General features: G+C 38.1%; 1 pseudogene; it reads right to left on the bottom strand.

The window, feature by feature from the left end:
- Positions 1-1,007: 1,007 nt before the first annotated feature.
- Positions 1,008-22,015, bottom strand: part of LOC114046508 — a 180,672-nt pseudogene continuing 159,664 nt past the window's right edge.

Genomic DNA, 22,015 nt, shown 5'->3' on the forward strand with positions numbered 1-22,015 from the left:
GTCCCCCATTGATAGATTTATCCATAGTTTTCAGCCAGGGAACACAATGAATTTGAAGCAAAGACATTTAATGAGATCATTGAGTTGGGAAAGTAGGAAGAAAGTATTTCTCCCATAGACCTTGAACACATTCAGGTGTGCTGGTAAATGTTTAACAACCAGTTCTTGGGGGTGGGAGTGGATATGTGCTCAACGCACTTTGAAGTTTAATCTACATTATTAACATTTTCTCCATCTCTATATTAAGTCTAGACAATCAACAAAACAACAAATCAAGGCCTGATTTGTAGTGCTTACTATTTCTCCAGTGTAAATGATCACACCAAAAATGTAACAATCAGCTCTCATCAGCTAATAGAAGCTGGCTCCTGCACACCACTGGATAATATCCAACAAATATGTGCTGCATTAGTGGGAAGAATGGAAACACCTAGGGAATAAATATGTAGAAGTAGATGCAAAAAGGGATACATTTGGCTGGACCACACAAATGGAGGGGCAACTCAAAGATCCTATATTGCAGAGCTACTTAAGTCTTCTAGTGATGTCAATCAATAAACAAGCATGTTTTATCTATCTAATTTGTGCCAAGCACTGTGTTAGTCTCAGGGAACAGAGGTACAAAACATGGGACAGGCCCTATTCTTAAAGTGCTTATATCAAGAAGGGTGGGGGGGAGGGGAGAGAGATGTAGAGATAACATCTTATAATGTCTAAATATACACTGGATTAAAACAAAATAAATATGAATTAGCCTCATACAGGGGAGATCTTTGTGTAGAAAACTGGGCTTGAGCTGTGACTGGAAGGGAGGAGGATTGTATGAAGCAAGAGGGGGAAGGGAAGGCATTCCAGGCATGAGGGACAGCCAGTGTAAAGGCACAGAAGTAGGAGATGGAGGGAGAAATGGGAGGAACAGAGAGAAGCAGGATTGTCATCACACAATTCCCTGCTATTTGCTTTTGTATTTTCTGCCACTGATGGATCACTGGGCATTAATGTTGCTCTTAGGATGCTCTGTTGGACTTGTAATCTTTGCTGCCAGGTGTTGCTCTGCTGGTCTCAATCCCTGTGGGACACCACTTGGCTGTGGTATCCACCACCTTCTGCTTCCACTCGGATGAATCCTCGGCTCTCTTTGTCTTAGGGAAGAGTGGGTGCTGCCATGCTGTTTTTACGGCTTGTTCCCTCAGAGATTTGGCATCTGGAGTCAGCTAGGGCAATCTTTGAGCACCTAGGAGAGCTTGGGCCCCATTTTTAGAAACTTTACCCGGCTTACCATAAGCACTCAATATACTTCACAGATTTTCATGTCACCATCACAGTAACATTTAGGACCAAAGTACCCCTCCCTAATATATAATGTCTCTCTCTAGCAGAATGTTGGGGGGCAGGTATTAGCTTTGCTTTTGTACTTATATCCCTAGCACTTATCACAGTGCTTGGCATTTATTAAATACTTAAAGACTGATGTATTCATTTTGAAGGCTAAACTATTAGCCTGGTAATGATTATGTGCCTAACAACTACTACACAGCTCTGAAATTCAGTGTTCTGCAATTTCCAAATCCTAAACTAGTCAGTTCTCCCAGTTAGATGAATGGGAAAAATCAGGCCTGGGGACAAATTAAACTCAGGGTCAAGGTCCTTGTTTCCCATTCTGTTCTAACCACATTACTGCCTTTCATACGCAGATGAAGTTAAAATTTGAAGGAGGCTTTCCTCCAGCCCCTACTAAAGCAAAGTACATAGTAATAAAGAAGCTTCCAGAGCACAGACATCATTATCTAAGAGAACTGAAGTCTCGCCATAGACTGGCTTGGATAAAGTATCCTAGAGGAGCTCCCTACCTCTGTACCTCCCCACCCCTATTCCTATGTCTTGCCAGACACACCACCTGGTAAAGAGCTGATTCTTTTCCCTGATGGCAGAATTGGGCTTACAAGCAATTTTCAAGAGAAGAAATTTAATCAATTGACAGCTAGGTGAAAAATGCTCCAGATCACTTTGAGGTTTCAACTCATCAGATTTGCAGAGTTAACTGCTCTTTGCACAGTGCCTGGTACACAGTAGGCACTTAATACTTGTTACTTAATATCCAGTGCTGCTCATATGCAGTCTTTGCTATTACACCCTGCTGGGCTCAGCTTCTGTGGGACATCATTTGGTTCTGCCAAACCACTTCTGCAGACATGGCCCAACCATAGCTTACTCAAGTATAGTTAGCAGGTGGGTGATCCACTCTTCAGCTGTGCTGGTCCAGATGGGGTTGGCTGGAGCCTCATGGAGGTGTAATGGAGAGTCCCCAGGAAGGTTATGCCTCCAGAGCAAAACAGTCTTCCTGCTGGAGCGGGCCATCCAGCTATGCTCTAAGCCTCGTGGAGATTCAGTGTACAGGCCCTAGGAAGGTTGTGCCTCTGGAGCAAGCAGGGGATGCTCCTGAGACACATGGCAGGGGCGTGATGCACAGTCCACCAGAAGGGCTGGTAGGGAACTCAGGATCCTCAGTCAATCCTTTCAGGAATCTAGCAGTGCCTTCTGAAATACACATGTGCAAAGAAGTCTGAGAAGGTCCCTTTATCAGTCTGCATGTGTCTACCATGAAGAAGTGGATGTCCAAATGCCTGGGGCTTCTGGGGCTTCTGGGGCTTCTGGGGCTTCAAGACTGGCAAAGATGTTGACACAGGCAGCTCCATCATGCCTTGGAACTCTGAAATTGCAAAAAAGAAAAGTCCTTTTTGTATAGCTAGAGGAAAGAATTATGCTGACAAATTTAGGCAAAAATGTTTTACATATCTTCAGTTAAAAAAAGAAAACATGCAGTTATAAAGGACATAATAGCACCAATGGGCCACATCAGAGTTCTCTAAGGACTCCTAATCATGAAGAAAAAAATCGCCCATATAGTCAGGTCTCCTATATCTCATCATTTACCCAGACCTGTTCATAATGCTACAAGCTCTTCGTTGTCAAGATATTATACTTCAGAATTTAGTGAGGAAAAGGATGGAGATGATGAAGGTGAAAGATGGTACAACTCAGTTGCTAGCCATTTCTTATTGAGAGAGTCAGTCTCAGACAAAAAGAGCTGGATTCAAGTCCCACTTCTAACACACACTGGCTCTGTGAGCCTCAGCAAGCCATAACCCTCAGTGTCTATCTGGGCAACTTTCTAAGACTGCCTCAGAAAACGCCAACTGATATTGGTAAAGGACATTCTCCTTCTCCAGAAATCACAAATTCAGTCCAACCCATGTTTTTTATATGCTTACATCTGTATACTTTTTTTTGCACTCTGGGTTATGAGCAAAAATGAGCATCTGTCCTCCAGGGATTGGGGGTGGGGCAAGGAATCCAGAATAAAGATCCATAGTATCAGTGACAAACTATGTTGCTCTCTCCTGGGTCAGGACACAAATAGGTTTGTTCTCTTAGGACAAACCTTATTTCTCCTTGCACTTGGGATTATTTCCTTCCATTGTCTCCAAGAGTCATAATCCGTTATTGGGGCATACCTACCCTTAGCCATCATGGCTGGGGAGCAGGATATGCCCACCATTTCCCTCGGGGCAATGCCTGGTTGCAGCTGTTGAGTCCCAGTGGTGTCCCAATATGAGGATGATCTGGGGATATTCAAAGGAGGGCATAGCATATGATTTAACTCTCAGGATGATCCTCATATATGCACCAGATAGATATTCAGTAGACTTTTCACAGATGGATGAAAGTGAATAGATTCTGAGATGGAGGATGACTTTGTAAAATTGGAGTCCTGATATAGGATATTTTAAAAATGTTGTCCAATTTAAATGGCTTTGAATAGCTACATAATACTGGGAAAAAATCCAGTAAACAGAACTACAATCAGAACTCATAGTTTTATTATGATATACTGTTTCCCTTTAAAGAGAAAAAAAACTTTAACCCAGGTGCCGTTTTTCATGATACACTGTTCAATCTGTTCTAATTCATTGAAAGCATTTGTTTGTGGCTGCTGAGTGGCTTTGGAAATTGCATTTGAGATTTAGGCCCTAAGCAAGCAAGAGTTTGAGCATATTTGCTCCAGTCACATATCAATCAAAAGGTATTAAAATTTAAAGTTGAATAAGGACTTTTTCAGTAACATCCCATATTTTATGGATGACTCCCCCTAAGCTAAACTGAACAAAGTTATGTCAAAATGTTCTGTAATTTAGGGTTAAATTCCTAAGCCCAGACCAGAATTATCACCGTCAACATCAACTAAGATCATTATATTCCCCCCATTTATAGAACACTCTTTACACCATTTGAAAGGAAGTGGAGGATAGAATTTCTGTACCATCTAGACAGGAAACACACAAATGAACATGTAGAAAATCTTTCATGTATACTTGGGCAATTAGAACTATGGGGCTGTTTCATAGCTAAAGATGACATCAGCTAATCCGTGGCAATAGACAGATTAATAGCAAATCTATGACTTTAAAAATCATAATTTTTGTTATTTTTAATGTATCTGTAAACACTTAGAAGATGACTAGATTGAATGAAGTAGCATTTTGTTCATAAAGTTTCTATATGTGACAGTCTAATAGGAAGTAGAATCAGATTCAAATCTGGTCAATTTTTTTGTTAAAGTTGAAAGGGTCTAAACGTAGCCAGTAAGCCAATAACACTTAGGGAGTCTTCTTAGGGTTCAGAGTGCTAACCTCAGGACTTTGAGGAGCTTCCCAGGAAATGCTATAACCTCTGCTACTGACATTAATTATAATAGCCTGGTAGAAAGAGCACTGAGCAGAGGAGCAGAAGAACCAGGACCTTGCCTCAGCCCAGCAGTAAACTGACTGAGTGACCTTGTAATACCTGACCTTCCTTCTCAGGGGAATAGTTTGTTCACATTTAAAATGAGAGTTCATGAGATATCTTAAAGGTCTCAACCAGTTGTAAAAAATTTTACAATAACAATTACAATTTTTATGTCAACTTTAGCTCTTCAAAGCATAACCATATATTATTTCCTTTATCCTCACTGATTTTTTGTTACATGTTAAATAAAAAAAGCTTTTCATTGCTAATTATTTTCCCAGCACCACAAATATTTCATGTGAATTTCTTGTGTGCAAACAGTATGAGAATTCCCACCAACAGCACAGATTATAACCCATCTTGACACAATAGATATGTCCTAGAGTGTTTTCTGAGGCCCATAGAGGGTAAGTGACTTACTCAGTCTCATAACTAGTAAAATGTCAGAAGTGGGATCTGAGCACAGAGACTCTGGATTCTAAGTTCAACCTTCCATCAACTTACATTATAGCACCATTTCTCATCTATCCTCAAATGGTCACTGTTTTCCCTGTCCTGCTACTCTTTCCTCTTTTCTAAATCTTCCTAGCCATACATCCTAAGACTTGCCTGTAGCTATTGATATTCCTGAATTGTCACCCTGGTGTCAGACTATCATGACCTGAGAAGTACTGCACTTGGGGGAGTCAGGAAGACGAGTTCAAATACTACCTCAGATACTTGTGTCAACCAAATGAAACAACTTCTGGGACTCAGTTTCTTCATCTATGCAATGATATTTGACTTTATGGCCTTTGGGTTCCCCTCCAGCATTAAATCTGTGATCCTATGATCCCTTTTAAAATGGGCATTCATTTTCAAGCACAAAATTCACCAAAAATTATGAGGAGGGGGAAATATTATTTATTTATTTTTTTGCTAGCAATGAGGTTAAGTGACTTACTCAGGATCACAAAGCTAGTAAGTGTCAAGTGTCTGAGGCCGGATTTGAACTCAGGTCCTCCTGACTCCAAGGCCAGCGCTCCATTCACTGTGCTACCTAGCTGCCCCTAGTTTTATACTTTTTTGGGGGGGTGAGGCAATTGGGGTTAAGTGACTTGCCATGCAGATGGTAAGTGTCAGATGTCTGGTCTGAGGCTGGATTTGAACTCAGATCCTCCTGATTCCAGAGCTGGTGTTCTATCCACTGCGCCACCTAGCTGCCCCTGTAGTGAGAGTTTTCTGACACTTCCTCATGGTGAGTGGTTGATCCTGGTCTTTTCAGGGCTACGCTAACAGAGTGCCAGAATCGTCCCAGCAATCAATGTTGTCCATTGTGTAGGCTAGCTAAGTTTAAAGAGCATCAGCATATTGGCCACAAGGTGATAAATCTTTTGACCACAGCAACTCTGAAGATCTTCTACAGGTTCAGCAACAAGATAATCAGGGACCTATTGTTATTGAAGTATTGAGATAAGTTCCTGAGGATAAATTAAGATAGGTTTATATTTCAATATATTTATTTATAAATAAATATATATTTATAATATGTTTATAAATATAATATAAAAAGATATACATATATTTATTTATATAAAGAATTATATTTATACAAATTTATATTACATAAATATATGTAGATATATTTACAATATATTTATAAATTCAATAAATTTGTGTTTTGTAGAAGAGACATATTTAGTTAACACTTTTACACATAGCCAATTATTAGCCATCCCAGTATGAAGTAGGTCATCATTTTACAGATGAGGAAAATGAGACTCAGAGGTTTTGTGGTTTGTGCAAAGTCTTGCCATTTATTTTAAGAGTGTTCACTGGTGGAGTAAACACTCGTAGTAAGAAAATCACAGATCCTTAAAGTATTGAAATACTTACCCAGGAATGTGCCCTTTCCATTTCGTAATTTTGCATTTCAGAGCAGAGAAAGATGTTTAGTCAACGTATTTACCCATAGACTTCCTTGACTAGAAAATTATTGCCTAGGGGCAGCCATGGAACTGGAATCTGAGGATGTGGCATCAGACCACTTCTGATGTATTCTCAGGTCTCTTTTAATTCTAGGTCTTTTTCAGTTTCCAGTGCTTCTAGAAATTGTAGTTGCACAGGATGACAGGATGCATGGAATTTTTCATCAGTATCCAGTGCTCTTTGGACTTCAGTTCTTTTTAGATAGCATAGTTTAACTGTCAGAACTTCCATTTTTTGTCTGAAAACTGAAGACTGTGGCCTTGCAGAAGCAACAATGCAGATGCTGCTACGTGCTTACCAGAGCCTGTAATTCTCTCCTCTGCCTAAGATTTTGCTATATTAACTATTAGCCAAGTGCAGGCAGGAGATATGTCAGGAAGATGGAATTCCACTGTCAAATGCAGTAAAAGAATGAACAGGAGCAGAAAGGAATAAACTGCCGTCCTCAGAGGGAACTTCCCTTGCCTACCAGCTTGTTAGAGGGGACTCAGTGAAAGTGCTAACAGTTCTGATCAGAAGAGGATAATTTGTTTTACAACATGCATCAAAATGAAAGCAGAAAGTATCTTCTAAGGAAGGCACTGGCAAGGATACTCCATGGCAAGTGTGTGCTGCTTAAAGGGGTACCGGTCCAGTGGCAACCTGGTGGTGGCTATCAGCAAACACTCTTTGCAGTCATCTCCACCCTCTTGCTTTCATAGTTCGCCAGTGTCTCTAGAAAGCAAGGGCAGGTACAGATGGTTGGAGCCAATTCTGATTGCCATTGCATGTTGGTGATTTGGGGATTATAGAATCATATAATAAATACAATAATAAATTTATGGATTTAGAAGTAGAAAAGACCTTAGAAATCATGTAATAATAATAATCATAATGACGTTAATAATTTATACATCATTTTAAAGGTTTACAAAGCATTCTGTAAGTATCAATCATGAGAGGTAGGTGCTATTATTACCCTAATTTTGCAGATGAGGAAACTGAAGCAGATACGGGTTAAGTAATGTGCCCAGCTAAACACAGCTAGTAAATGTCTGAGGCTGGATTTCTACTCAAGTCTTCCTGACTCCAATTCCAGGACTCTATTCACTGTACCATCTAGCTTCCTCTAGTCCAGGAAGGACTTTAATTAGGAAGAATTCATCTCATTTACTTCCTCAGACACTAGCTGTGAGACCTTGGGAAGGTCATTTAAATTTTCTGTGTCTCACTTTGCTCATATATAAAATGAGGGGGCTAGACCCAATGGCCCCTCGTTTTCCTTTGTGTTCTCAGGGTGGGGTAGTTTACTGAGGAACAGGCTATGATGCTGTGTGCTATGAGAGTGGAAGGAGATATGACTCCTAATTGCCTGAGGGACCCTTCTGAGCTGATTTAATGGCTAGCCAGTCTTTCTGCTACTTTCTAAGAGGAAGAATTATACCTATCTTTTTGTTGTTGTTCAGTGCTCTATCCATTGTACCATCTAGCTGCCCCTCATATCTATCTACCACACAAAAAATATCTTCAATTTGAAGGTATGATAAGGGATTCAGAATGGAAGGGAAATCCCTAATCACTCTTTAGGGGAGGGTAACACTTAATTTGCTATTGCTTGCTTAGCTCCCTTCCATCAAAAGCTGCTTACACAAAGGGCCATCCTAAATGGTTAATACACCTTTTTATCAAAGTAGGGGGTGAACAACAGATTAGAGTAGATGAATCAATACGTGTGAGTAAAGGAGCTTTTCATCTGCTCTAGCTAGGAAAGAAAAAGTGGAGTACTGAGTTTACCGTGATGGACAGGTGAACAGTTCAGGGAAAGAGTTTGAGAGAAGTAGTTGAAAAGGATAAGTAAACTTTTGAGTAACAGACTGGGAATCTTCCTGGAGCTGCAGACATGAGGGGAAGCCAGTCCCCATTATGGCCCTTGACTCTTAGTTGGCTGCAGCTCTGCTAAAAGCAGATTCCCCTCAGTGAAATCATTTCTATCTTTTTTTGAGCTGAAATCTTATCTTGCTCCCAGTGGAAGAGCTCCTTCACCCTGTGTACTCATTTGTCTGCTCTAGTCCACAGAGTTTCTTTGATTTTTACTACTTACTTTGATAAGGAGGGAGACTAGCTAGTCATGATGATCTTTTGTGTAAATAATGTTCAGTGAGAAGGAGCTAAACTGGCAATGGTAAGCAGTTAACCTCCCCTTGTGGGCTACCACAGAAATGACTTTGATACTGAATTTATCACATTGATATATTATGCATGGTAGATAGGTACAATTGTACCCTGACATACCTCTTGGAGGTAGTGAGCCACGGAAGTCCTGTGTCTTGACTACCCTTCCAACAATTGTGCTACTATTATAACTAGCTTGCACTTAAGTAGAACTTTATAATTTTCAAAGCACTTCACATGATTCTGTCATATTGTTGATACAAATATAAGTGACCATATATTACAAATGAGGAAACTAAGCTTAGTGGACTGGGACACGATGCCACATTTTTACATTCCAATCCAAGGTTCTTTCTACTGTACTACTTTATTTATATATTTAATGCAACGTAGAAAGCACATTAATAAAAAGTATTCAAGATACTGTAGGACCAGTAATGTTTTTGAGATTTCGTTTGATATATAAATTCTTCACTTGTTTATGTAAATATTTCTATTTTTCAGTCTCCAGAGTAAATTGCCAAGAGGAAAAATACATTCTAGCATTTTCTACAATTTGAATATTGCTTTTCTTACATCACTCTCTCCTTCTCTACATGTATTAACTGAGTTGAACTAATGAACACTACCATTGTTCTTGGATGGAGTTTATCATTTTACTCCCTTATGATCTTTCTCACCATCCCTGTAACTTTCCAGAACAAAGTGTCTTTTTTTGGCTACAACTCCCTTTTGTGAGTTATCTCTCCATTAGAATGAGAGCTTTTGAGGGTAAGGACTGTTTTTGTTTCATGTTTGTTTCCCTAATGTTTAGTATAGTCCTTGGCACATACTTCTTAATACTTAATACTTTTTCATTTATTCATTCATGAAATGCCAATTTTCTGCCAATCACGGTGCCAAGAATTAGGTGAATGTAGACAAGAATTAAACTATCCCAAGAGTTTACATTATATTAGGAAGAAACAATATTATGTGTGTATCACTATGTATATTTTTATGTTTCAGTAGATATGTAATCTTCCTGATAGTGTGAGTATGTCTTCCAATTGGGCAGGACACAGCCAATCCATACTAGCCTGCCCAGTGTGGCTCTTCTTTACAACTTCTAAATATAAACCTTCATAAGTATGCCACAAAGCATCCATATCAAGTGCTGGGTAGTAGATTGTCCATTAGTTATTCCTTGTTCTTGATGTATGACCTTTTTTTCTAGTCATGTATTTTTCTGATAACCACTTTTAGACCTTCTTTTACAGAGGAAAACAGGTGGTATAGTGGATAGGGCATTAGGCTTGGAATTAGAAAGATCTGAGTTCAAATCCAGCTTTAGACACTTATTAGCTTTATGACACAGGGCAAGTCATTTAACCTCTATAACTCAACTATGAAATGGGGATAATAACAGCAACTACCTAAATAGGTAAGCTCAGTGCCTGACCCAAAATAACTGCTATATAAATGCTTATTCCTTTATGATTTTCTCTTTGGAAGTAAATATTTCTTTGTAAAAGTTAATCCAACTGTTAGTGGCTAAAATACTTGGGAGAACACAATTGATGAGGACTGGAGCCATTTGCAGAAAGCCTAGATACTCCCTTAAGAGAACTCCGGGGGAGAAGTGAGATCTAAGCTTTACCTGCCCCTCGGACATTAGGGGCCGGGGTGGTCAGTGCTGTGCCACTCTCTGGCTTTTGGATGTTTTCATGGTTATTAGGATTTCCCCAATGGAATCAGTACAATGTAATATAAAAAACAGCAGCAACTGGAGGACTTCACATTTAGACTCTGTGATGGACATCTTCCAGGTTAGCGGCGAACATCCTTGGTGAGCACATGCCTCGCTAGGTTGATATTAATCATCAAAATGATGTCATATAAAGTTATCTCAGGTATTGCATCTGCGAATTCCACACCATGTTAAATGACCCCCAAGTTTCTCCTAGGGACAAAAAAATCCATCAGTATTCTTGTGGGCATGCTACATGCCCCAAGTATAGAGCATTGTTTTTGAAATTGTGGGTTACCCAAAGGGCAGTAGAGAAATATGTGGTGGGCAAAAATAAACTCCCTAGGCATCAGTTGCCTGATCTGTAAAGTGAAAGGGTTGGACTGCCCCTTCCGGCTATGAATTCATGATCCTTCCATTGATTAGCTCCAATTTATCCTGTACATGTGTCATTTGTACATAAATGTCTGTATGTTGTTTGCCCTAGTAGATGTGAGCTTTTGAAAGTAATGACTTCCCTCCTCCCCTTTCCCCCATTTCTTTGTATCTTCAATGTTTTGTACAGTTCCTGGTACATAGTAGGTACTTAATAAATGTTTATTGACTTGACCAATTAAGGAATGTATGATTAGAAAAGGAGGTTGGCTGAGAATGTAGTATAAGGCAGAAAGCATGCATGTTGCCCTCATAAAAGAGAACAATACGCAAAATAAAACCTAGAGTAAGTTTTGCAGCACTTTGAGTGGCCTCACTCCTATGGAAGATTGATGAGAAGCATGGGCACATGTCATACGGATGAGAAGGCCTGGATAGGTTGTGACCTGCACCACTGAAGAAATTATTCCTGACATTGGAGCTACAGAATCACTGAAGTACAGAACTATAGATTCTACACTATAAGCCTAATGGGGAAGGAAGAGAAAGCAGAAGCCAATCTATTGCTTATGTGACTCATAAGGAGAAGGTTGACAACCATGGTTGAATTTTGCATTATTTATTATTTGACTACATCTCTGCTACTTGTCCTTTCCCAACCTTTCTGCATTTTCTAGCAGTATTTAGGGTTGACTTCAGACTTAATAAGCAGTTTAAGCTGATTGTTAGAAGGAGAACATATGGCAGAGATGAAGCAACAGTCCTTTTTGGATGCCAATGACAACTGAATGTGTTTTGCCACTGTATAATTGTCAGGTTGTTTATGTGTGAACCCTTCTTTGTCTAATGCTCCAGGAAGTGAGTTCAGGTTACAGTGGTTGATGAGGTGCAGGTGATGAAAGAAACGACTTAAAAAGCTGTTCAGTAATTTTAGCTTGAATCCTATTAGCACATTTTTCTCAGATTTACCTCACCCTATTTCCCTTATTTGAAGTAACTGAAATCATGACAAAAAGCAAGGAAACAATCTCATGGAAACTTTGTGAAACTTTTCAAAACAAGATTTCAGTCATTTAAAAAGAATTCCATGCGGTTGATCCTTCACTGGCTCTCCTAACATCTTTAGAAGGTCCTCCTCCTCTTCCTCCCTCCTCTCCTCCCACTTTCCTCCTCCCTTTCCTTGTTCCTCACCCCATATACGCAATGAAAATAATCATAGTGAATGTTTCCTGTGCCTGCTGTGCATCTGGAGTCCAGTGAATTTAAGAACCTTCAAAAATGAACTCAACACCCTCTAGATGGTGCCCTGCTATTATTTTTCCCTTGTGTGAGGCTTCATTCCCTTCTCAAACCAGCCTTGCTTTCTTGTCCTTCAAAGTTGCTATGGTTCTTTCAAGTTGCATTTAGGCTAATTGCCCTAATGTTCTGTCCTTGCTTGCAAACATATTACTTGTTTATGCTGTTCAGAAACAGATGTATCTGAAAACTGCACTGCGTAGATGTGCTATATGTTTTGCTGTTCAGTTGTGTCTGACTCTTTGTGACCCCATTGGGGTTTTCTTGGCAAAAATATGGGAGTGGTTTGCTATTTTCCTTCTCTTGCTCATTTTGCAGATGAGGAAACTGAGGCAAACAGGTTTAAGTGATTTGCCCAGGATCACTCAGCTATTAAGTGTCTGAGGTCAGATTTGAACTCATGAAGCTGAGTCTTCCTCACTCCAAGCCCAGCACTCTATGCACTGCGATACCTAGCACAAATACTCCTGTCAGTGCTGAAAAAAACATTATTATAGAATTTATGAGCCTCAGAATTGAAGGCTCTACAAATGGACATTCAGTCTGTACTTGAGGGGGAAACCTTCACTTCTCCTAAGGCAACCTGTTCCATGGTGGACTAGCTCTAATTGGTAGGAAGTTTTTCCTTACATCAAACCACCTCATGTTCCTGTTTCTGCCTTATGTGGCTGAATGGGTGTAATTCTGGGTCCACATGCCAGCCCTTCAAATACCTAAGCACAGCTCTCAGCCCCCCCCCCCACCCCGTCCCTTCTCTAGGCCAAACTTCCACAGTTCCTTCAGTTAGTTCTTATATAACATAAACTCAAGGCCCTTAACTTTGAAGGCTGTCAATGTCCTTCTCAAGATGGGGCTGTTGGAACTGAGCATAATACTCTAGAACCAAGGAAGAATCCAGCAGGATTCTTCCCTCCCTGATCTTATACACTCTCCCATTATTAATGCAACCTAAGATTACATTCATTTTCTTCATTGCCATCTCACAGTTTCACTCATATTGAGTTTATACAGTTTACTAGCCACCAACCTCCCCAACTTCTTTTTATATGGCTACCTAGTCACATCTATTCCATTTTATACTTGAGATTGGTTGTTTTTAATCCAAGCATAAGACTGTACATTTATCTCTATAAAATTTCATCTAATATTATTTGGCCTAAAGTTCTGGTCTGTCAAGACCCTGTTACATACCAACTCTCTCATGCAGTATGTTAGCCATCCCTTTTAGCTGTGTGTCATCTGTATGTCTAAAAAGTGTGTCAACTATGCCTTTATGCCAGCCATTGATACAAGTATCAAATCTGGTAACATAAATCCTTGGGACATTCTATTTGAGAGCTTCTTTCAAGTTTACATGAAACCATTAATGAGTACACTCTGGGTCTGGCCATTCGATTCAGCCAGTTATAATCCATCATGACATCTAAGGATACTATGGCCCAGCTAGCATCTCTCTATCTTTCCTACAATTTTTGAATGAGAAACTTTGTCAAATGCTTTGTGAAAATCTAGGCATGCTATATTCTACATCATACCAGTCTACTAGTCTAATAACCCTGCCAAGAACAGAAATTAGATTAGTTTTGTCATGGCCTGTTCTTGACCAAGACATAGTGGCTCTTAGTGATCATTCCTTTCTTTCTCGACCTTCACTCAGCTTCTCTTTGATAATACATACTAGAATTTTGCCAGGAATTGAATTCAAGCTCATTGGCCTATAGAGAGCTGGCTTAATTCTCTTTTTTTATTTAAAAATTAGGGAATTTTTTTTACCCTTTTCTAATTCAGTGGTATGAGTCTTGTCCTCTATGATCTTTCAAAGATTACTGACAGTGGCTCTTAAATCATATCTGCCAGTTCTTCCAGTACACTGGTCTATAAGTAATCCTCCTGAAACCATTCCCCTGACAAAAAACCACGCAACTTCTTTTCCTTCTGGATCAAGTCTTTCTGTCACTACCATTTGCTCAGGATCCTATGTTCATAACTAGGCATTATCTTTCACCTGCGATTTTCTCTTATCCTTCACATATAATCAACTCCAAATCCTATTTTTCCTGCCTCTTCAACATCTCTTGCAAAAGTCTCAGAATGTGTATCTGATGTTTTTCCTGCTCACTTCATCATACTATTTTCATACACCTGTTAGAATAATCTGAATAGAATGCAGATTTTGGAGTCAGGAAGATCTGCGTTCATATCCTGCCAGCAGCTGTGGAATTCTGGACAAGTAATTTAATCCCTACACTTTAGTTTCCTGAACTGTAAAATGAGGATAATAACAGCACCTTCTTCACAGGGTTGTTGTGAGTTTCAAGTAAGATTTTATATATATATATATGCATACATATATATATGTATACATACGTACATATATGTATGTATATATACATACTACTTCATAAAACTGCCATATGAATACTATAAATATATTAATATTTCTTACACATATATCATGTCATGTTACTCACTTGAACCTTCAGTGACTCCCTATTACCTCCTAGAAGCAGGTTCTACACCACTGGAAGGAGTACTCAAATCAATGAAGTCACAGAGCCAGTGAATCATTAAAGGAACTACTGAAATGTCACAACATGTACTTTCAGGTTAATTTTTTGGCACAGCGTGAAATAAAATGGTAACCAACACATCTTTTTAAATGAACACATTTGTGGTGATTATAGTAAATGAGGTATATGTCTTAATAGAGCAACAAATATTTGCATTTTGTCTTTAGAGATTGTTTTTAAATCATTATTTTTTCTTTATGCTTTGCTAAGAGCAAGAGGATGAAGTATTGCCTCTGTTAGATAGATTTATCAATAATATCACAGTGAGATAATAGTTGTTGTTTGTCTTTCATTTTTGAAAAGGACCAATGACATCACAGGGTTATGTCTCAACTTGTGCAGGAATTGGATTTAAGTGAGGCGGAGTCACATAAAGCAATCAGCCTAACTCTTCCAGAGTCATTGAAGTCCAGTGGCAAGACAAATGTCAACATGACTGGTGATGGCTGGGGGTGCAGTGGAGAACCTTAATGTTTTCAATGTCTGATCAAGCTCTAAGTGCTCCACAGTGCCTGCTTCAGCCACCTTCATGGCCCTTGGAACAAATTGTTTTCATCTGCCCATTCTGCAGGAAGAAGTCTTTATATGTTGGGGTTGACATCCCCCTAACTCACTGACAGGTATGAGGCCTGGGAATGACTTTCAACTTGGTTTAACTGTTTTGCCAAGATGGTTTACTGGGGTGCGGCTGCTGCTTATGCTTCTTGGAGTCACAGATGAGAGTTGGGTGACAGATGGACACCAGAGGTGGATGAACAGCTTTGAAAAGGCCTGGCCTTGAAACCAGGAAGACCTGTGCTCAATTTTTTTTATATATATAGACAAATATGTAGGGCAAGTCATAAAACTTTTCAGTGCTCTAGGCAACCCTCTAAGACTTATAAGGTCGAGAGATGGTACTGACCTTTATTAGTAGAGAGCATTTCCTCATCTGGGAAGTTGTACCATACTGATGATGTCACAGATCAAGTCATTTCTATTTCCATGAGAAGAAGCTGCTTTTCCATGGTTAGACATAAAATTAGTTTGAGAAGAAGGAATGGGAAACAATACTTGGTTGCATATCTCCATTCCATCCACTGCATCACAGAATCTTTTTTAGAGATATCAGACACCCCAAGTCTTTGCCTCCTAGGCTTCTCTACAAAATACTGAGTAGCAATTAGAGATGACCTCACAAGTATCTGAGTGTATTTGGTACCATATTGTTTCTTACAATGTAATTATATTCTTTTAAAAGAAATGTCCTGCTGATTTCCCTTGAGGATGTGATTCTCATTTCATTCTTTTGGAAGCTATATTACTCTTCTAGAAAATTTGGATTTTAAAAACATGATTACTAAGTCCAGGTTCTCATATCTCGAAATGTCATCCCTCCAAATTTCTCACTTTCTACTGCTCGTTGTCCTTTGTAAAGGGGACTATGTGAAAAGGAATTGATCCTACGGAGTTTCATTAACTGGAAATCTTAGCCTATTTTTTTCCCTATAAAGCTGTTGACTTGTGACCGTTTTCCTTTGAATGCTTTCCAGGGCCACACTATTTCCTCATATATTAAATGGTAGCCTTTTAACTTCTCTCCCTTCTAAATGATCTTGAACTGTCTAAATTAATTCCTGTTAATGAGAGCTGGAAATAGTATGAAGTCCAAATTAAGAAACATGGTAATGTTTAGTTAATATGGACTAGACCTATGATTTCATTAGTGTAAGGAACTCCTCAATGCAGAAACTTCCTCTACAAATAGATTGGCACCTTCTCTGCAGCTTATAGACTTAGACAGCTACCTTAAAGGGATGACTTACCTAGGTTCACACAACCTGAATGTGTCAGAATCAAGACTAGAATTAAGGTCTTTTGGTTTCAAGGCCAGCTATCTATCCACTATGCTGCCTCTCTGATGTATAAAACACATAGTGAAACAAATAGCATCTTTTCAGTTCTTAAAGGATTGATCATTTGTCATTTGTGAAAGAATTAATTTGATATTAGATCTAACTCCTAACTCAAATCACTGCCACCATTGCTACCACCACTTCTCCAGAACTCTATGAAAAGAGACCAGGACCTTGAGTAGTAGCAATACTATTTGCTACCCTTCCTCCTCACACCCACCCAACACTGTTTCTGAAGGTATCTCTTCAGACCGTGAAGGCATCATCCAGGGGACCAATGCTTGTAGATATGTGACCTGGTACCTACTTCTGTAGGAATTGTAGCCCCTGCATCCATGGCAGTAAGAGCTACTGAAGATCTAGAAATGAAAAGTCTTTGAAACATCAAATGATTCACCTTTAGAAATGGATATGGTTTTTAATCAGTAGAAATAATATTAAAGAAGATACATTTCCAGCTGTTTTGCTGGTGTGCTCTAAGGACAATGAATCCTTTCCATTTGATTCCTCCATTAGATATGAATTCTTTGAAACCAGGGACTCTTTTCTATTAGCATTTTCCTTAGCACTTAGCACATAGTCACATTAAATTTACATCCATCCATCTATCCATCCATCAGCATTATTCTTCTTTAAAATCTTTCTAATGGTATCAATAACACAAGAGTGATAGGCTTGAGTCAAATGTACTATTATCTTAGATAGCATTAAGCTATCACAGTCACCAAATTGTGGCTTTAAATAATCACTGACTTCAGAGAAGTGGACCTCTGTATCTTGGCTCTGGTCTGATTCTGTCATAAAGGAATGTATTCAATGGGATATATTTCAAAATCATCAATTCTGTAGCAATTAAAAAAAATCTTTGATGTATACTTGCATGTTTTCCAGATAACTTCTCATAAGTTCTCATTTTTATTGTTGTTGTTATTATTATTATTACTTTTCACATAGGAGCCCTGGGCACAGCTTTTCTTCCAAACAGTAGTGACTTTTCTAGTGACTAAAGCAAGCTATTTATATATTCATGTTAAATGCTGAATTATTTCTTGTGATACATCATATATTATCTTGTAGCATTGTTTATTTGTGTGTCATATTCTCTCTACTAGAGTGCAAGTTCCCTAAAGGCCTGAATTCTACCTGATCTGAATTTCATCACACAGTACAATGCTCTGGTTATATAGTAGAAGAGTTCTGAATTCTTTCGATATTGTTTTCTTTTACGTTACTGTAGTTATTTTTGTAACTCCTGATTTTGTAACAGAATCTCCTGATTCTGTTTACTTTACTCTGAATCAATTAGTACAAGACTTCCAAGTTTGTCTCATTTCTATATATTGTTATGTTTCCCATTGTACTCACATTTTGTAATTTGATCAGTCATTCTCTAGTTGATTGGCTCCCTTTTTTTCTCTAGTTCTTTGCTAGTATAAAAAGTGTTGCTATTTTTATGTACATCTCAGGTCTTTCAGTATTTCTGTGACCTCCTTAGGGTATATGCCTGGTAGTGAAATATTTGACATTTTCATACTTGAGTGTGATAATTATTCACAAAACTACCAATGACTTAGTTGTAGGATTTTTCTAGTGACTAAAATTAAATAGCAAAAGTACTATGTAATTTGCATATATGCATTCAAAACATCTATGATCTTAACATAAAGCAAATAGTAGTAGCATTTATATGGTGCTATAAGGTTTGCAAAGAGCTTTTTAACCTCATAACAACCCCAGGAGATAGATGCTATTATTAACATGATTTTATAGATGAGGAAACTGAAGAATACAGAGTTTAAGTGAGTGGTCTTGGATCACACAACTAATAAATGTCTGAGATCTGTGCCAACCAGTTGTTTCTAATAGAGACATTCTCTGTTACAATTATTTGAGTCCAGAAACTTCTAATGTTTAATCATCGGCATTGTTATTGTTATCGCCATCATCATCAATGTAGTCCTTCTCCTTCTATACTTGAAATCATTCTATCATAGTGAGAGCTGTCAGAGCTTGTGCCAAATTGAAATGACCTTTGAGAACCAGGGTCACCTTCATGTGACAATGAGACATAGAAGTAGAGATTTGGTTTAACACATTAGGAATGGGGGTTTATTTTCAGTAAAGATAGGTCATGGTTGATGGCAAGGCAGGTAGTTCTTATAATCAATCCTCTAAATGAAAACTTTCCAAAGGAAATGATACTGTTAGAGGGTAGTTTCATGGATATCTTATAGAGTCAATAAAGTTGATAGTTTGAAAGCCTTCCTATTTCCTTGAAGAGTGATTCTGGTTGGGAAATTTTCAAGAATCTCAACTGAAAGATTCCATTTCCATGAAAAGGGCTGGGATCAGGATGGTTTTCCTAATGATGGATCATTCAAGGTAGGGCTAATGGAAGTGTTTTGTGCAGTATATTTGCATTAGAGAACAAAGTGGCTCTTCTCTATTGAAACACATTACAGCTAGGTGGTGCAGTGGATAGAGCACTGGCCTGGGAGTCAGGAGGACTGAGTTCAAATCTAGCTTCATACACTTATTAGCTATATGACCCTGGGCAAGCCTCAGTTTCATCATATGTAAAATGAGCTGGAGAAGGAAATGGCAAACCATTCTCATGTCCTTGCCAATAAAACTCCAAATGGGGTCATGAAATTGGACATGACTGAAAAAATGACTTGAACAACAACAACAGAATTGAAGAAGCTGCTAGAAAGTGAGTTCAAATGTCTCATAAATTAATGTATCATAATTGAAACTATTATATTAATGAAAGTAAAATTATCATAAAAATGAATTACAATCATAAACTCATAATACATGTTAGGGTCCATTAGGATATCAATGGAAATTTGATGTTTTCAATGGCAGTAGGATTTAGCTTAATGGAGTGCATGAATGAAGGAGAATCATATCAGTGTCCTAGAAAATGTTCAATATTTAAATCACCCTTATAGATCCAATAGATTTTAAACAAAATAGGTCCTATTGCTAGGGATTATAATCTTGTCAATACATTTCTTATACTCTTTATTTTATTTAGAATCCGATGATAAAGAGAAAAAATAGATAACATAGAAATGTGTCACCTACCATCCTTAAGAACTAGGGGGCTTCAGTAATATATAGTTATGGTTTTTGCTGTACCTATTCTAATAGTATAGGAATCTGGTGAATATTCATCTCTTAAATGTTGAATATTTCTCTTCTTGAAACCAATAGCATCCCTGGACAGAAAAGTAGCCGTGGAAACACAGGTTGTTACTACGGATCAAACTGTATAATCTTTACACTTCTTTCAACTATTACAATGAAAATGAAATCCTAATTTGGACCCTTCATCAGAGCATGGGGATCTGATAATGAATAGAATTGATCTTGGTGAATAGTTCTTTTTTTAAATAATATTTTATTTTTTCCCAATTACATGAAAAGAGAATTTTTAACATTCATTTTTTATAAAATTTTGAGTTCCACATTTTTTTCCTCCCTCCCTTCTTCTCCTCCTCCTCCCCTAGGGTGGTAGTAAATTTGATAAGTATCACATATGTTCAATCATGTAAAACCTATTTCCATTTTATTCATGTTCTGAAAGAAGAAAAAAAATTGCAAAAAAATTTGCAAAAAATTTGCCAAAGGAAAAAAAACACACAAAAAAGTAAAGTGAAAATATTATGCTTCAGACTCCATCAGTTCTTTCTCTGGATGTGGATAGCATTTTCCATGTTTTAGAATTATCTTGGATCATTGTATCCCTGCGAAGAGCTAAGTAAGTCATAGTTGGTCATTGTATAATGTTGCTGTTACTGTGTACGATATTCTCCTAGTTCTGCTCACTTCATTCAGCATCAGTTCATGTAAGTCTTTCCAGGTTTTTCTGAAATCTGCCTGCTCATCAGTTTTCATAGAACAATATTATTCCATTACATTCACATTCCCCAGTTGATGGGCATCCACTCAATTTCTAATTCTTTGCCACCACAAAAAGAACTGCTACAAATATTTTTGTACATGTAGGACCTAGTAGTGGTATTGCTGGATCAAAGGGTATGCACAGTTTGATTGTCCCTTGGGTACAGTTCCAAATTGCTTTCTTGAATGGTTGGATCAGTTCACAACTCTTTGGTAAATAGTGCTTGAACAGAATTTCTGATCTCCTACCCAACAGAGAATGTGGAGGATCTTGGTTAGGGTGAGTATTAGTGTTGTAGTGATGCTGGGAGATGTGTTCTGTTGTAGAGCAGATCCAGGAGTAAGTCCTGTCCCAGTTTATTTCACTAATCCCAAATCTAGCATTTTCCATCTACTTTAAGGTTCTCTAAGGAGTCTGGAACGAAATTGGATTTCCAGTCCCAGACGAGGGAGGAGGATGTCTTCTTGTGCATTTAGACCCTTTGAACTATGTGATCTCTCTTCACTTATCTAGCTTAAGTTTAGTCATCTGGAAAATAGGGATAAATATTTACACTGCCTACTTCACAAAGACCAAATGAAAATACTTACTGTACACAAAGCAACTTGTAAACCTAAAGGATTACATAAATGTAAGTGATGAGTTAACATTCAAACAATAAAACTGAAACAGAGAAAAGACTTGGGGGCTTTAAATTAGTCATATGAGAAAGCAATTCATTAACTGGCAAGTTATCACAATAAAAATGATGATTTTTTATTATATGAAGAATTAAATGCCATGAAAATATACCAGTGGCATTATATTTTTCATATTTTATAAGAAAAAAATCAGATGATCTAAAAATGAAATAAAATGTTATTGAAATATTACTCATCTGCATTCAAGTTTTAGAGAATTTTATGCAGTTTTGAAATTTGATTTTACATTCTGACACTTCCATCTTTGGCTCAGTAGATTTAGGATGTATAGTCCATCAACAAGTATTTATTGCCTATTATATGCTTGTCACTGTATTAGTCATTGAGGATACAAAAAATATTAAATAAAACTACTTACTCTCAAGGAAATTTTATTCAACTAAGGTAATCAGAAATGTACACATACAAAATGTATACAAAGTAAATTTGAAGTAATTTGGAGGGGAGATTGTGGCAACTAGAGGCATCAGGAAAGGCTTCCCATAGGAGATTGTACCTAAAGGAGACTAGGGCTTCTAGTAGGTAGGAAAAGTATGTGAGAAATTCATATTTTATATTTCATCAGGACCAAGGTTTTTCCCCTTTTCTACTTCTTCATCCAGAAACCAACCAGTGTGGGAAGTTTCTCTTAA

The sequence above is a fragment of the Vombatus ursinus genome, unplaced genomic scaffold (assembly GCF_900497805.2).
Source record: "Vombatus ursinus unplaced genomic scaffold, bare-nosed wombat genome assembly UNPS02014784.1, whole genome shotgun sequence".
Classification (NCBI taxonomy): domain Eukaryota; kingdom Metazoa; phylum Chordata; class Mammalia; order Diprotodontia; family Vombatidae; genus Vombatus; species Vombatus ursinus.